General features: G+C 46.7%; 1 protein-coding gene across 3 annotated transcripts in view; it reads right to left on the bottom strand.

Annotated features, from left to right (window-relative positions):
* ARHGEF18 (Rho/Rac guanine nucleotide exchange factor 18) overlaps window positions 1–15,661 on the bottom strand; it is a 104,695-nt gene that overhangs the window by 22,447 nt on the left and 66,587 nt on the right. Inside the window, exon 2 of one of the 3 annotated variants that reach the window (XM_036312371.1) lies at window positions 2,083–2,140. The exons of the other annotated variants lie outside the window; for them this stretch is intronic. The gene's annotated coding sequence lies outside the window, so the exon portion shown is untranslated. The remainder of the gene's footprint in view (window positions 1–2,082; window positions 2,141–15,661) is intronic. 3 annotated transcript variants of the gene reach the window in all.

Here is a 15,661-nt window from a genome sequence, read left to right as displayed (position 1 = left end):
CAGATCATGAAAAGGGAGCTCCATGCTCGTGTGGCTGTGCTGACATCACACACACACACACACTGAGGCTCAGAGACCACCACGGTGAGGGGCATGCACTGCGGTTCATAAGAATTCTAGCAGAATCTAACCACCAAAGCAGACAGCAGGCTCTGAACCTATTCATAGGGTGACTGTAAACCAACCTAACATGCAACAGGGGACCAGAGGGCTGTCCACTCCCATCTGCTCATTAACTAAGAGCTGAGCTATTAGGAAGCACCTTCCCACTGATGGAAGCAACTCTGAGAACCAAGCTATCATTAACTAGGCTGGGTTCCCTTCCTATTTAACAGGTGAACCATTTAACTCAAGTAGGCTGCCTGGTTAATTTATTCTCAGGTGAAAGCCACATCTGAAAGCTTTGCTCCAAGACCAACAGCAGCATAAGAAGAAATCTGCCCGGTGGCCTTCCCGACCTGGCTCTGGGTCCCCCACCCTCCCATCCATCAAGGTTTCTGGAAGAAAGTGGCTGGAGCTCTGGTCTCAGAAGCAGGGAGACTGTCACCTGGGGGTGGGCACAGGGCTGGCCCTAGAGGAAACTACTTCTTTCAGGAGCTCTGGGGGGTTGGGGGTGGGGGTGGGGGGCCTCGGCATGCTGGGTGAGTTTTAATTTTGGTGGAAATTTAAGGAGCTTGCAAGTGTGCAGGTGGACATGTGTCCAGGGGAAATTTCTGGTAGAGGAGTAATGGAAAAGCTCGCAAACGGAAACTCCACATGCACAGAAAGCGTACTGTCCCACTACTCATTCTTTAACGAGCGTAGCATGGTGAGGATGCCACCTGGGCAGTGACCCCCAAACACAGTGACATCACCATCCATAGCGGCTAGCAATCGCCATGAAATCGAGGCCTTCGGGGTCCAGGGCAGGCATTGCCCGCCATTTCTGCACCACAGTAAACTCCACCCTGGCGATTAGGACCTTCTCGTAGAAATATGAGACAGGTCCCGAAATGCACCCTTTGCTGCACATCCTGGGAGGACTGACACATTGCTCCTGTGACGCCCAGCGTTGCCTGAAGCGGGATGGATTCTACCTTAACCAAACAGTCCACAGAAGAAAAACACTCTCTAAGAAGCACTGGTTCCAGAGGTTGTTCAAGGGTCAACTGTACTTATTTATTCTGATCTGAGTCGGTTTCCCCAACTGAATGGAGGACAGTGCCTCCTATAAAACAGGTCAAGGAACCACTTTTTCATGAAATGTTATTCAGTCGAAAAAAGGAAGGACATTCTAACACACCCTCCATCGACGAGCCTTCAGGCCTTTACGCTCCGTGAAATGAGCCAGCCACAAAAGGACAGTATTGCAGGATTCTACTCATCCGAGGTTCCTGGAGCAACAATTTTCCACCGGTGTGACCCAAGAGTTTTTAAAACATGCAATACCTGGCTATTTACTCAGGAGCACTGACTAAATAAAAAAGTGACAATAGCCAATACAATAGTTCCTATCTGGTGTGAACGAATCAAAACTAGACCTATTTTTTGGTCAGACTGGCAACATGTATGTTTTTTTGGTGTGCCACAGGATTACAGTAATTAGTTTATAATTACTAGGTATCAATTTGGGGGTTACAAATACATTTTAGCAAATAAGTGAATTCATAAATACAGAATATGCTAATAATAAGGATTGAGTATATTAGGTGTTAAATGAGAAGTTATTATATTTTAGAACACCTGTATTTGCTCAAACACACACCACAGAGCACTGGTTTCTTCCAAAAGTATATGAGATGGCCTTTTATTTTGGGGAACTTCTTACAGAAAACTTTAACGATGCCCATTTGGTGGCAATGTGACTTTACTGAAATAAATTCTTCTTCCTCTGCAACAGTCTAACCATCACACCACTCAAGCTACATAAGACTTTTAAAATAAGATACACAGCCACCAATCGAGTCTTTCTGTAACATATGCAGCCTTGGAAATAACGGCTTGATCAAGACATGAATCAGCACCTATGCCAAAGATCAGCGGTATGAAGCATGTCTTTCTGTTCTGTATTTTTGATGGTCTGACATCTGGGGCCCAGCTCACCTGGAAGGACTGCCCCCACTGCAAGGGCAGCCGGTTCCTGGAGATGGTGAGGACTCACCTGCAGGAGTTAAATTCATGAATAAGCAAAGCAGCCACCCAGAGCCCACCTCCCAACCACCTCCTTGGTGGAGCCTCACACTCAGGGTCACCAGCCACCTGCCTTAAGCTTATCACCCGGGCCTGTGCCCCAGATCCCCCTGGGACTGTTCGCAGGAGCCCATCCTCATGCCGTCAGCCCTGCCTCGCCCTTTCCTCCCCAGGGAATCCACAGGCAAGGCCCTGGCTCAGGTTTCCCCTCCCTTCTTCCTCACAGACCCTGGCGCTTCGCTGTGCGGCCCTGATACGGCTACGGTCAGGGTGGGCCTGGAAAGTGCGCGGAGGGAAAGGCCAGCCACAGACCACGCTTTCAGGGTTCCCTCCACAGGAAATGGGCAGAACAGGCGGATCCATGGAGGCAGGAAGTAGAGTAAGAGGTGCCCAGGTCGGGGGGAGACTGGAGGGTGGGTGTGGGGTTTCTTTTTTGGGTCCTAAAGTTAATTGCACTGACTCTGAATATACTAAAAGGCCCTGAACTGTACACTTAAATGGGTGAATTGGACGGAATGAGAATTCAACAGATAAACTCGGCAGGACCAGCCGGCCTTCTGCAGGAGAACAAGGCGTCTGGTTTGTAGTTCAACACACAGTACGCGTTGGGCATCGAGCTCGGGGCTGAGACAGAAACACGCACGCATCCTACCCAGACGCCACCCTGGGACAGCCCCGCGCGGACTTGGGCAGAGGCTGCCCCCACCGTCTGCACGGCCACAAACGCCCTCCAGGGCCTAATTAGCACTGTCTGCCCACCGCTGAGCGGCCATCGACTGGCACACAGGGCTCTTTCTAACGGACCGAGGAGCAGCAGGGAAAAAGCAGTGAACAGTGAAAATGGAGAAAGTTCTTTGCCTGGAGGAAAACAGCCCCCCAGCCCCCATTCTCAGCGACAAACACGGATGGCGGCCTGTTCCCATGATCTTTAGCCTGTTCTGTCTTAGTTTCTTGAACCAAAGAGGAGTCTCTGAGCAAATGTGACCAAGCTGCGTGATAGATGCCAGGGTCCTGCCTGACCAGGCTCCACACGTCCAGGCTCAGGGGCTACTTTCTAGTGCAGTTATGCTCCACCTGCATACACCTTCCTCTCTAATACACAAACACGACCCCATTAGCCTTTGCAGGAATTGTAAGGACCCACAAGGAAATTCTGTGAATGAGATTTAATAGCTACGAATCCTTTGAAAGTCATTTTCTGAGAAAGCTTAATATGGCATATCAAGTGATCATCTTAATTGCTTTTAAATTGTCTTTTATCATCTCAAAACACACTGGCTTCAAGAAAAATTGACTTTCAAGCAATAATTTTATATTCTAAATGGTAGATTCCTCCTGCTGTCTGATGGGGAAGCAGCTGGACCCTGGCACAGAGGTTCCTGCAGTTTTCTGCAAAAAGCCACACGAACGGGCCAGACCAGCAGCATGTTTCGGCAGGAACAGCCATGCCCAGCCCCGCAGCAGTTCCCAAGGCCTGGCTGCGAAATAACTGCTCCTTTCCTCACACTCAGTGAAGTCCTGCGTACCCTCCCTGCCCCCACTCTCTATCTCAGCAAACTTTCCTTTCAGGCTGACAGTGTCGCCCGCTCTGGAAAGTTCTAGCAAGCTCGAGCTATGAGCAAGTGTTAGAGAGACAATTAAAAAACTCTGACACAAGATGAAGTTTTCAGTTCACAGTTCCCGTCTTTTCTGACGCCTGAGAAGAGACTAAATCGATGCCAAGATGACTCATTGATTTCTCTGCCCTGCTTCATTTAGATGTCACACAAGCAAGATGGTATAACAAAGAATAAAACTACAGGAGGAGAAAAACACCATAGCCCCATGGTTTAGGGCACAAAGGAAAAAAGGTGTCTTGTGGCTTAGAAGATAACATGAGCCAGAAAGAACACTCTTTCTAAACCCGATCTTACCCCATAGAAAGTACACGAGCCCCCTACTCCCCAATTATCCAGGATAACATTTAAAACACTGTGGTGTCTGCTTGACTATGTGTGCAGAAAACTTAAAGACCACAGAAAGGTATAAAAGTAGAAATAATCCATAATGCCACCATCCACAGTTAACTGCTGCTAGTATAAATACTTTTATAAGTTGAGAAATAATGTTTAGTAATGATGATTGGGAATTTGTGTTGAAAAATCCTTCACAAATAGCAAAAGGATAATATTAATAGGAAACACATATTTTTTGCATAATCATCATACAGGACATGTGGGTATGCCATTCACTGAGCGATGTGGGGGTTAGGGGCACTGATCCCGGCAGTCAAAACTCTGCATGGAACTTTGGACTCCTCCAAAAGCTAACCACTAATAGCCTACTGTTGATAGTAGCTTCACTAATAACATGAGCAGGTGTGTAACACATACTTTATGTGTTCTATGTACTATATACTGTATTATCACAATAAAGCAAGCTAGAGAACAGATGTCATTAAGAAAATCAATGTAATAATCTGAACAATAAAGATTTAATAATTAAAAAAAATCCAAAAAAAAGAAAATCATAAAATACATTTCCAGTACTGCACTGTATTTATCAATACTATAAGTTTCTGTTGTCTGCTTATAAGATGAATGATCTGTCAGCACCTACATCAATATTGTCCTATGTGATACAGAAACACTGTAGATATTCTATGTATTACTAAGACTAGACCTGGAACATGAAAAGATATTGTGAAAAAGGCATTCATATTTATTTACATATGTAACGATTCAGGCATTGATAATGAAGCAGCAGCAGCAATATGATTGCTTTGTGTGGTCTAATGCAGCGGTCGCCAACCTTTCGGACCTCACGGTCCACTAGTGGTCCGCAGACCACCAATTGGCAACCGCTGGTCTAGTGTAATTGACACAATTGCTTCACGGTAGTAAGAAAATCTCAAAAATATTTTCCAATATATTGAAGTGTACCCATGCAGTCCAAACGCATATTGTTCAAGGGTCAACTGTACAATACCACAAAACCATATTCTGTATTACTCTATGGATAATTCTGGAAGTTAAAATAGAAAGAACAACGACGCCATGTCTGTAGGCATAAAAATAAATCTCAACCTAAACTTCTTGCTTTTCACAAAAATGAACTCAGAATGGACCACAGATTTATACGGAAAACGTAACACTATAAACCTCTCCAAAGATAACAGGGGACTACGGCTTGGATACTGAAGAGTTTTTGATGCGACGCCAAGAGCCCAGTCCACATTTTAAAAAATCTATAGATTGACTTCATCATAACTAAAAACGTTTGCTATGAAAACCCTGTGAAGAGGATAAAATGACAAGCTAGGGGAGGGAGGAAATATTTGCAAACCACCCCTCTGACAAAGAACTCTCAACACTTGAGAGTAAAAATACAAACAGCCCACTTAGAAAATGAGCAAAAGAGATGAAGATACATTTCCCTGATGTAAACAGATGTGTAGGAGGTGTTTCACATCATTGGCCATTAGAGAAATGCAAATTAAAACCACCCTGAGTTATCACTAACAGAACGACGAAAATAAAAACGACTCTAAATGCTGGCGAGGATGTGGAGAAACTGGGATATTCACATGTGTGAATATAAAATGGTACAGCCGCTTGGAAAACATTTGGGCAGTTTGTATAGAAAACGAAATAATTGCACCCCTCAGTATTAATCTCAGAAATGCAAAACTTGGGTCTAGACAAAAACCTGCACAACGACGGTTGGTAGCAGCCTTATTCTTTTTTCTGTTATATTTTTTTTACAGAGAAGAATGGAGAGGGATAGAGAGTTAGAAACATCGATGAGAGAGATCGATTAGCTGCCTCCTGCACGCCCCCCACTGGGGATGCTCCTGCAACCAAGGTACATGCCCTTGATTGGAATCGAACCTGGGACCCTTCAGTCTGCAGGCCGACGCTCTATCCACTGAGCCAAACCGGTTCGGCCAGCCTTATTCTTAATAGCCCCAAACTGGAACAACCTAGATGCCTTTCACTGGGCAAATGGTTAGACAAACTGTGGTCCATCGGTACTACATAACATGCAAAAAGTCACTGTATGATTCCATTTACAGAACATTCTTTTCTAAAAAATATACGTTTTTATTGGTTTTAGAGAGAGGGAGAGGGAGAAAAAACATTGATCGGCTGCCTCCTGCAAGCCCCCTTCTGGGGATAGAGGCTGCAACCTGGGCATGTGCCCTGGCAGGGAATCGAACCGGTGATCTCTCAGTGCACAGGACAAAGTTCAACCAACTGAGCCACACTGGCCTGGGCTGCAGAACATTCTTGAAATGAGAAAATGAAATCACAGAGATGGAGAACAGATAAGTGACTGCCTGGGGTTACTGATGGTGGGGAGCAGGTGTGACCATAGAGCGTAAGTTCAAGGGTGATCTTTGTAGTGATGGATAGTCCTGATCTTGACGGTGGTGGTGATGGGAACCTGCACATGCGATTGCATTTTGCACACAGAACTAGATTCACATTCACACACTGTGCCCGTGACAATTTGCTGGTTTTGATATCCTATATAGTTACCTAAGAAGTAAGTAATGGAGAGAACTGGGTGAAGGGGACATGCAACCCTTCTGTACCCACCTTTGCAATGAACTGTGAATCTATAGTGATTTTGAAAGGAAAAGTTTGAAATAAACCAAAGTACTACCAACAAAAAAAATAGAACACTCACGTCCACTGTCTTAGCTAGCTCTAGCTGCCATACAGTGGGTGGCTGAAGCAACAGAAATTTATTTCCTACAGCTCTGGAGGCTGAAATCCCAGATCAAAACTGGTTTGGTCCTTGGTGAGGACTCTCTTCCTGGCTTGCAGATGGCAGCCTTCTGGTTGTGTCCTCACATGGAGAAGAACAAGCTCTCTGCTGCCTTTTTCTAATGGAACTAGTCCAATCATGGGGCCCCTCCCTCATGACCTCACGTACCCTAATCACCTCCCAAAGGCCACAGCTCCAAATACATCACATTGGGGGTTAGGGCTTCAGTATGGGGAAGTGAGGGGGGGGGGGGGCACAATTCAGCCTATAGCACCCAACAATGAATAAAACCATGCGTCCTGAGAACTCATTTAAACCCAGAGCTTCTCTTATCGCTCACTAGATGGCTCAGCAGAAAGAGCAAGCAGTTTTCTACTTCCTGCCTTCCCTTCACCTCTCAGTGGGAAGACCAAAGGGCACGGCCTCTTAGGGACGATTACTGGAGAAGTGATGGACACATAGCTCAGACTTCGGGCAGATGTTCTCATGGCTAAGGAGGAGGGTCTGAGAATGATTCTTTGTGAGAACATTCAGAGAGGATTACCGAGCAAATGAGAAATGTCTGGGGACCTCACAGCAAAGTGCTTTAATATGGGGAGACAGCTAAGGCTGTGATGAGTATAAAAAGCCATGAGAAGCCATGGGGGGTAGCTCAGTTCGTTAAAACATTGACCCAATACACCAAGGTTGTGGGTTCAATTTCCGGTCAGGGCACATCCAAGAAGAACCAATGAATGCATAAATAAGTGGAACAACAAACTGATGTTTCTCTCTCTCCCCACCCCCTCTCTGTCTCTAAAATCAGTAATAAAAACAAAGCCATGAGAAAGCATGGTAAGATAAATTGAGCAATCCAGTAGGATGTGTGACTGCTTTTTCTTTTCTTTTTTTTCATTGTGGTAAATATGCATCATATTTATCATCTTGACTATTCATAAGTGTACAATCACTGGCATTAAATACATTCACTATATTGTGAAACCATCACCACTATCTTCTCCTAACCAAGACTTCTGCACCATACCCAACAGAACCTGTCCCCATTAAACACTAACTCTCCGTTCTCTCTGCACCAGGATGTGGTAACCACCTCCATGTACTCCGTCTTTATGAATTTGCCTCTTTTGCGCCCCTCCTCTAAGTGGCATCACACACATGAACCAAGCTCAGGAGGAAGCTCTCCGATGGAATGCCAAAGGGCTCTGTCCTCAGCGCTCCTGAGATGAGAACACAAAGGCTCTCATTAGATTCACAGATGACACGAAGCAGAGGCGCGGCCTTAAATGGTGTTTGGAAATGAAGACAGGGAGACGAGTTAACACAAAATGATCCTGACAGGTGACAGTGAAGAAAGTCTCCAGAGGCAGCAAAGATGGGCGGGGTAGGGGCCCCCCCGCAGGGCAGCACAGGTGAAGAAAACGGGGGTTGCTGGGAACCGGCCAGCAGACTCAGTCAGGCAACAGCACGGCGCACACAGGGCCGGTCACCTCAGGTCGTCAATACAGGGCAATTACAAGGCGCAGGGCAGCCCCGCTGCACGTGGTCAGGCCTGCCAGGGAGTTCCTAAAAAGGAGAACTGCGTTTGCAGCAGTGTATTTCCTTTGCTATTTGGAGTCATTAGGAAGAAACCTAGGGTCTAACCAGAGACATGGTGTTTTGTCTGGTATTGTTTTCTTCAGTTCTCAAAGATCTGTGAACAGTTATTTTCACCAAGTTGCCCATGTCAGCTCGGACCTCAGAGTCCCTGGTGCTGTGGCCCAGTTGCCCCTTGGCCTGGTTGGCTTTGGGATGAGGCCAGAATCCCTCGGGGCCACTCTCCCCTACTCCCCGCCCCCACAGCCTAGGCCAGCCTGCGTGCTTCCTTTACCCTGTCACCTGCTGACTTTAATTGCACTGCCTCACTGAACCTTGACCTTCTCGAGGGCAAGGGTCTGGTGCCACTCATCTGTGGGTGTTAGCATTGCCTTTGATCTATGTGCTCTGTCAGCCCGCTCCTGGGTACACAGGGAGGGCAGGGGGCACACAGAGAGGGATTAGGGAGGGCGTCCAAAGGTGAGGGTGTACGCCCAGTCTTGGCTATTTCACTTTAAAGACAATCTGCTATTTAAGGATTATTCTCATTGGTTAAAGAAAAAAAAAAAATCTCTACGTAACAGATGGTGTGGTTGCTGGACTCTGATGGAAGGTGGGGGTAGGAGATGGCCGGAAGTGGCTGCTAACCTTCATGGCTCACGTCTTAATGAACTTTACGCTGCGTGCTGACCCAGCTCCGCCCCTGTCCTGGGCACCCTGCAGGCTGACCTCTCTCAGCCCCCTCTTCTCCTTGGGTCTCGGGGTGGGGGCGGGGTTGCCTGCTGCCCTGGCTGATCTCACAAGGATAACCCTCCTCCGTATGTGCCCACAGACATCCCCACCCTCGGGGACACTGGTGGTGTCATCTGTAATCCCCAAGATCTCCCCGAGGCTCTCCAGCCCCAGAATTCTCTTGCGTTATCTTTCTTTGAGACTCAGAAGGCTCTTCAGAACTTTTCAATACTTCTAGGTGGCTTATGATTTTTTTAAAAAAGTTTTGCCCTAGCTGGCTTGGCTCAATGGTTAGAGTGTCGGCCGCTGGACTGAAGGGTCCCGGGCTCGATTACGATCAAGGGCATATGTACCTCGATTGCAGGCTCAGTCCTCACCCTGGTCGGGGCACATGCAGGAGGCAACCAATCAATATGTCTCTCACCCTCCCGTCCACTCTCTCTAAAAATCAATGGAAAAATATCCTTGGGTGAAGATTAACAACAAACACACACACAAAAAGTTTCGCCCTGGCTGATGTGGTTGTTAGTTGGAGTGTCGTCCCACGCACTGAAAGGTTGTGGTTCAATTCCCAGTCGGGGCATAACCTGGGTTGCAGGTTCGATCTCTGGTTGGGACACATACGGGAAGGTAACCAAGCCATGTTTCTCACATCAAGGTTTCTCTCTCTCTCTCTCCCCCTTCCCCTCTCTCTAAAATCAACATGCATACCCTCGGGTGAGGATTTAAAAAAATGTTGTGCCAGCACACACTAAGAACAAATTCGAGCTCCATGGTGAGAAACCGCACCGCTCCATGAAACCACCTGAAGTTGCTTTTCCTTCTGGAACATCTCGAAGTCAGAGACAATTCCTGGTAAAAAACATATGTGTTGCCAAATAGAATATTAATGTAAGACCTTTATCCTGGCAGAAACCATCCATTCTGTACCAATGTTCCCTCAAGCAGTCTACCATCATTTCGGTGACATGATGTGCAGAAAAATATTACTCTGATTCTGTGTAAGGAGAAAACTGAGGTGGAAATGGGAGAGTCGGGCAGAGAGCTAGATTTTAGTGCCCAACCCTCTAGATGTTGGTTAAGTATCTGGTATAATGCCCAGGAGTGGATTCTCATTTTTTTAAAAATATATTTTTATTGATTTGATAGAGGAAAGGAGAGGGAGAGAGAATCATTGATTGGCCGCCTCCTGCATGCCCCCTACTGGGGATCGAGCCAGCAACTCAGGCATGTGCACTTAACCAGAATCCAACCCAGGACCCTTTAGTCTGTAGGCTGACGCTCTATCCACTGAGCCAAACTGGCTAGGGCTGGATTCTTATTTTTAATAAACCTTAACTTCAAAGATGTTTGGGGGGGATGGGGGAGACTGCCCACTTAATTATTTTATTGGAAAATAAGGTATGTCTCTAAATTAATGTCTAATACTAAGATGGCATTTCTCTAAGTTATTCTTGTTTAATAAAGATAAGTGTGGCTCAGTGGCTGGGCGTTGTCCTGCGCCTCAAAGGGTTGGTGGTCCGATTCCTGGTCAGGGCACATACCCGGGTTGTGGGCTTGATCCCTGGTAGGGGGTATACAAGAGACAACTGATGAATGTTCTCTCTCACATAGATGTTTCTCTCTCTCTTTCTCCTCTCCTCTCTCTAAAAATCAATAAGAAATCTTTAAAAACTAAGGCAAACTGCTATAGGTGAGTCATCTTAGGAGGAAGAAAAGAACAAGGTGGAAGGAACATTCTTGGGCACAAGTCCAGCCAGCTGCGTGTTGCGGCACTGAAGTACAACTGCAGGCCCAACCGCTCACCTGCAGAGATTCCTGGCTGATGAGAAACGGGCCTCCTGAAACACTGATAAGAGCGCATGAAAACATGTCGCCTATGTCACCATTACCTGAATTTGATGCCTCTTGGTTAATACTAGTACAAGAGTGAACTTCAAATGTAAAAAAGGGAAACATTAAAATAAAATGAAAATTAACAGTATTCTTACCACCACTTCCTATGCCCCACTTGTATTTGCATGGGTGTGTGTTTATGATCACAGTGACCACACAAACGCAGGCCATGTTTCATGGTGCCACGGTCTTCGGAAGTACTGCTTAATCATTTGCTTTCCAATTACACACACGAGTCTCAGAGAGACAGAACTATGGAGGCAAAGGTCAGGTAAGCATCACCAGGCTGCATTTCCAAAGTACTGCACGAACTAGTACAGCATCTTGCAGGAAAACACGTACAAAGAAGGAAAATCCCAGAAGGTGACACAATAAAAAGACAGCTAATTGTAGTTGCATAGGATTATGGGTGTTTTCCCTTATTTTTTTATTTTCCTGCAATGGCTATATGACTTTCATAATTTAAAAAAGTTAACAGTAGGAGGAAGCTAGGTGTTGGGTTTATGGAAACTCTCTGCACAATCTTTTTTTAAAACTGTTCTGTAAACCTAAAATTATTTCAAAATAAAAGTCTGAGAAAAAGCTTGAAGCAGGTGGCAGCAATTTTTGGTGCCGCCGAAAGTCAACGCTGCTTCAGTGGTATAAGATCCACTACTTCAGTTTTTCCCCAGTGTGGGCTGTAGAATTAGGCACATTTTCTTAAAAATTGTTCCTCCAAGACAGAGTCAGGTGGACCAGGAGTTTGAATCTTGACTCTGCCACCTGCTATGACCATCTCTTTGGTCTGGGCCAATGACTTATCCCCCCCAGAGACTGTTCGGTCCTCTGGGCAGAACAATAAATGGAATCTACCTCCCAGGGCTCTTGGAGGATTACATGAAGAAATAAATGTAAAGAGTCTAGGAACAGAGCGAGTGGTAAACTGTTAGCTCCCTCTTGCCCAAGCTCATGAGAACACAGACGTTTTCCTGCAGACACGACCGTGGACCTGGGTTTAATACCAGAATACACCTAAAGCACTGGGGAACGGGGGGATGGGGCTGGCTCCTTCCAGCTGACCCCTGCCTGCACTGTCCAGGCTGTCACAGCTTATGAAAGAACTAGGTTTCCCCCCAAGTAATAATAATAATGTTTACAAATCTATTTTAAAAAACTTAAAACACATCTCTTTGTGGGAGTAATGGTATCCAAGTGAGATGGGTCCCCAGCCCAGCGGAGCCCAGGTGGTCAAGGTGGTGTCGTGGTAACAAATAAGGATGGGATTTCCGCTGGGAGTGAGAGTGTCCCAAGGAAGAAGGCAAGTAATTCTGCCTGCGGGTGAGGGAGGTGCCATGGCAGGGCCTCACCTGCACTGGATCTTGAAGGATGAGTAGGAGTCCTGAGGAGAAAGAAAAGGGGAAGGCCGTTCCACGGGAGCGCAATGAGCAGAAGCAGAGGCGACACACAGGGATGAGGGCCAGAGGACGAAGATGGTTAAGGCACAGGGGAGTGGGCGGGCAGAGAGAAGATAAGAAAGCAGGCTGGGCTAAGAGTGTGCCTCCCTAAAGCACTTTTACTTCCTGACCATGGGCCATGGGCCATGGGGCAGGTTGTAGGTCGAGGAGACACACAATCAGACCTGTGTTTTATGAAGGTACGGATGGTGGTACCGGTGAGCAATGAGACAGGGACAGAGAGAGACCACAAGCAGGAAACCAGGTCAGCAGTCTGAGCGCCAGGTGACCACGTGCTCAATGCAGGCAGAGGGTGGGAAGACAGAATGGGAGTCCAGAGGCAGGACCAGCAGGGCATGGCGCTCTCTTAAGATGGGCTGGATGGACGGACCAGGATGACGGGGACATCTGGTTTGGGCCTCTGGGCTCTGCTTTCAATGAGGTGAGACCAGATGAAGCACGGGAGATGGGGCAGAGGAAGACCCCAGAATTCTCACTTCCGACACGGTCACTCTGAATTGTCCCCAGGACACTGGTCACAGAAGTCCTGAAGGTGGCTGAAAGTACCTCTATAATGAGGGTAAAGGTCAACCTGGGGATACCTGGGGGCAACCTGTGTGTAGAAATAGCGTGAACAAACATCCTATATAATAAAAGTGTAGTATGTTGTAATATGTTAAGTGTCTGACTGACTGGTTGACCGTCTGGTCAACCGCTCAACCAGTCGCTATGACGCGCACTGACCACAAGGGGGCAGACGCTCCGACCGGGAAGTTAGCTTGCTGCTGGGGTCCAGCAGATTGGGACTGGGTGAGAGGGCTGGGCACACCCTGGAACCCTCCCCGGAGAACGGGCCCCCATTGGCCCCGATCGCCAGCCAGGCTGAGGGACCGCACCCGTGCAAGAATTCTAGGAGAGAGTAAGATGGAAAGATGGGTGCACCTCGCTCTATTGTACTTCACTGCATGCCCAGTGTCTATCAGCATCAGGGCAAGACCTCCACCAGCAAAAGTGGCAACTCACTGAAGGCTCAGAAGATGATAAGCATTTTTTAGCAATAAAGTATTTTTTAAAATATATTGTACTGATTTCTTACAGAGAGGAAGGGAGAGGAATAGAGAGTTAGAAACATCGATGAGAGAGAAACATCGATCAGCTGCCTCCTGCACACTCCCTACTGGGTATGTGCCTGCAACCAAGGTACATGCCCTTGACCAGAATCGAACCTGGGACCCTTGAATCTGCAGGCCGATGCTCTGTCCATTGAGCCAAACCGGTTAGGGCAGCAATAAAGTATTTTTTAAAAATATATTTTATTGATTTTCCACAGAGAGGAAGGGAGAGGGATAGAGAGAGTTAGAAACATCGATGAGAGAGAAACATCGATCAGCTGCCTCCTGCACACCCCCTACTGGGGATGTGCCCGCAACCAAGGTACATGTAATTGACCGGAATCAAACCTGGGACCCTTCAGTCCGCAGGCGGATGCTCTATTCACTGAGCCAAACCGGCTAGGGCAGCAATAAAGTATTTTTAAATTAAGATATCTATATTGCTGCCTAGCCAGTTCGATTCCCGGTCAGGGCACCACCTGTATTATAAGTCTGGGTTAAAGCAAGAGAAATGACAGGGACTTCCATTTTTAAAGGAAAGGCTGTTGCACCAAAAGATTGGAAAATAAAAATACATTTATCTACTTCTAGGTGAAATCATGTATTTAAAGCATATAACTTTTAAAAATAAAATAAACTGCTGGCTTTTTCCGATCAGTTGGTGATCTCTGAGTGCTCACAGGCTGCAGCCGTCCTGGGCTGGGCGGCCACCTGCCACAGGGCCTATGTGGTTCAAAGAGTGCAGCCGCCCAGCTCATACCCAACCCTGCTTTTACTAAGTACCATGCTCCAGACTCTCTGTCTTCCACTACAGGTCCCTACGGAGGTGCCTCAAAAAATTAATAGAATTGCCATATGATCCAGGTATTTCTTGTCTGGGCATTTATCCCAAAACTATGAAAACAGTAATTTGAAAAGGTATATGCACCCCATGTTCACTGTAGCCAAAATAAAACACTCTGAGTGTCCGTCGATGAATGAATGGATAAAGAAGAGGTGGTACATATACAATGGAACACTACTCAGCCATCAAGAGAAGGAAACCCTGCCATTTACAACATGGATGGACCTTGAGGGTGTGCTAAGTGAGAGAAGTCAGACAGAGAGACAAACCCCATGTGATTTCACTTATATGTGGAATCTACAAAACAAACAAAGGAACATCCAAACAAAATGAAAAAAACAAATGTATATGTCGAAACCGGTTTGGCTCAGTGGATAGAGCGTCGGCCTGCGGACTGAAAGGTCCCAGGTTCGATTCCGGTCAAGGGCATGCACCTGGGTTGCGGGCACATCCCCAGTGGGAGATGTGCAGGAGGCAGCTGATCGATGTTTCTCTCTCATCGATGTTCCTAACTCTCTATCTCTCTCCCTTCCTCTCTGTAAAAAATCAATAAAATGTTTAAAACAAAACAAAACAAAAAACAAATGTATAGATAAAGTGAACAGATTGGTGGTGGTGGGGCATGTGGGAAGAGGGTAGATCAGGGGTGGGCAAACTTTTTGACTCGAGGACCACAATGGGTTCTTAAACTGGACCGGAGGGCCGGAACAAAAGCATGGATGGAGTGTTTGTGTGAACTAATATAAATTCAAAGTAAACATCATTACATAAAAGGGTACGGTCTTTTTTTTTTTTTTAGTTTTATTCATTTCAAACGGGCTGGATCCGGCCCACGGGCCGTAGTTTGCCCACGGCTGGGGTAGATGAAAGGGGTAAAGGGGCTTTGGTAACAAGACTTTTTTGGGTGATTGCTTTGTTGTGCAGGCAGATGTTGAATTATAATGCTGCAAACAGAAACTTATAAAATTAAAATAAAACATACCAAAAACCAGCACTGAAATGGCGAGAGCCACTGGAGCAGGCTCAGGGATGGAAAGCCTGTGACCAGGGAGGCTAGGGAAAAGGGCCCTGCTCCAGACCTCCGGTACGGCTCACCGACGCCCCACACGTCTGTCCTGGCGCGGGCGGTCCAGGGCGTGTGGAAGCACCGG

Source organism: Myotis myotis, unplaced genomic scaffold, assembly GCF_014108235.1.
Source record: "Myotis myotis isolate mMyoMyo1 unplaced genomic scaffold, mMyoMyo1.p scaffold_m19_p_6, whole genome shotgun sequence".
NCBI classification, from domain to species: Eukaryota; Metazoa; Chordata; class Mammalia; order Chiroptera; family Vespertilionidae; genus Myotis; species Myotis myotis.
This window is presented reverse-complemented; position numbering and strand designations above follow the sequence as displayed.